Below are 1,812 nucleotides of genomic sequence, written 5' to 3'. Positions count from 1 at the left end.
GCCGGGGTGGGGGAGGCCGTTCGGGGCGCCAGCGGCTTCCCCGCCAAGGTCACGGCCCACTGGCACAAGGGGACCACCCTCATGATCAAGTTCGAGGAGGCCGTGATCGCCCGCGACAAGAGCCTGGAGGGGCGCTGAGCGCGGGCGCTGGGTCCTCAGCACCATCCCCTGGGCTTCCTGAGGGGTGTGGGACACCCCCCTGCTCCTTCCTGGACACTGGGGGTGGTTGGGGTCCCTCAGCACCATCCCTGCTCCTTCCTGATGGCCCCTGGGGACACTGGGGGTGGTTGGGGTCCCTCAGCACCATCCCTGCTCCTTCCTGATGGCCCCTGGGGTCACTGGGGGTGGTTGGGGTCCCTCAGCCCCGTCCCTGCTCCTTCCTGATGGCCCCTGGGGACGCTGGGGGTGGTTGGGGTCCCTCAGCACCATCCCTGGTCCTTCCTGATGGCCCCTGGGGACACTGGGGGTGGTTGGGGTCCCTCAGCAACCATCCCTGGTCCTTCCTGGTGGCCCTTGGCCAAGCTTGGGGGCACTTGGAAGTGGTTTGGGTCCTTCCCTGCTGCCCCCCTCGGTCCTTGTGATGGTTCTTGGCCACCCTTGGGGACATTAGAGCTAGTTTTGGTCCCTCATCTCTGTCCCGTGACTTCCCTGATGACCCTTGCCCGCCCTTGAGGACACTGGAGATGGTTTTGGGTCCCTTTATACTGTCCCATGTCCCTCCTGGTGGCCCTCAGTCTCTCCTGGGGTCCTTTCATATCCCTGGACACTGTTCCTTGCTCCTTCTGGTGGCCTCAGCTCTCATCTGGGGGGTAGTGGGACACCCAGGGCCTGCTTTGGGGTGCCCTGTCCCTCCTTGGGGACACCAGAGGTGTTTTGGTCCCTTCTCCCTCGTGGTGGCCCTTGGTGTCTCGGGGACACTCCAGGTGGTTAATGTCACAATAAACCATCTCCTGACCCTCCTGGTGGCCCTGGCTCGTTGGGGAACGGGGCTGGGGACACCCAGGGGCTGGGTTGGGTCCCCAGACACGGTCCCTTCTCCCTCCCAATGGCCTTTGGCCACCCTTGGGGACACTGGGGTTGGCCCAAGGTCCTCTCGGTGGTCTCTGCTGGGGACACTGGGGGTCACTTTGTGTCCCTCACCCCGTGTCTTGTCCCTCCTGATGGCCCTTGGCCACTCTTGGGGACATCAGGGCCCATCCGTGTCTTTCACCACTGTCCCTTGTCCCCTTTGGTGGCCTTGGGGACATTCAGGCTGGTCCTTGTCCCTCCTGGTGTCCCTCAACTGGGGGTTTGGGGACACCCTGGAGTGGCTCCTGTCCCTCTGTAGTGGCACTGTCCCCTCTGGGCCCCTTGGGGGCTTTCAAGGGGACAGTTGGTGTCCCTGAAGCCTGTCCCTTGTCCCTCCTGGGGTCTTGGGGTGTCCCCTGTCTCTCTGGGGACAATGAGACTGGTCCTTGGGGACCCCAGGTTGTCCCTTGTCCCCTTGAGGACACCAGTGTCTCCCTTATCTCCTTGGGGTCACCAGGGCTGGTTCTTGGGGACACTGGGATGTCCCCTGTCCCCCTGGAGACATTGGTCTGGTCTCTGGGGACACAGAAGTGTCCCCTGTCCCCCCTGGGGACACAGAGACCCCCCCCCATGTCCCCAGTGTCACAGCCCGGGTGGCTGTTCCCGGTCTCCACCCCACCCAAAGCCACTTCCTCCCCCAAAGTGCTGCGCTGGCACCCGGGGGGGGGGACATGACACCCTGGTGACACATGTCCCCAAGGAGGAAGGTGGCCCGTGTCCCCAAAAAGGGGGTGTTGGTGGCCC

At 64.2% G+C, this 1,812-nt stretch overlaps 1 protein-coding gene across 1 annotated transcript in view; it reads left to right on the top strand.

The window, feature by feature from the left end:
- AKAP8L (A kinase (PRKA) anchor protein 8-like) overlaps positions 1 to 1,812 on the top strand; it is an 18,877-nt gene that overhangs the window by 12,986 nt on the left and 4,079 nt on the right. The window lies entirely within an intron of this gene.

Source organism: Chaetura pelagica, unplaced genomic scaffold (genome assembly GCF_000747805.2).
Source record: "Chaetura pelagica isolate M959 unplaced genomic scaffold, ChaPel_1.0 scaffold1270, whole genome shotgun sequence".
Lineage (NCBI taxonomy): Eukaryota > Metazoa > Chordata > Aves > Apodiformes > Apodidae > Chaetura > Chaetura pelagica.
The sequence above is the reverse complement of the archived record's forward strand: the minus strand, read 5'-3'. Positions and strand labels throughout refer to the sequence as shown.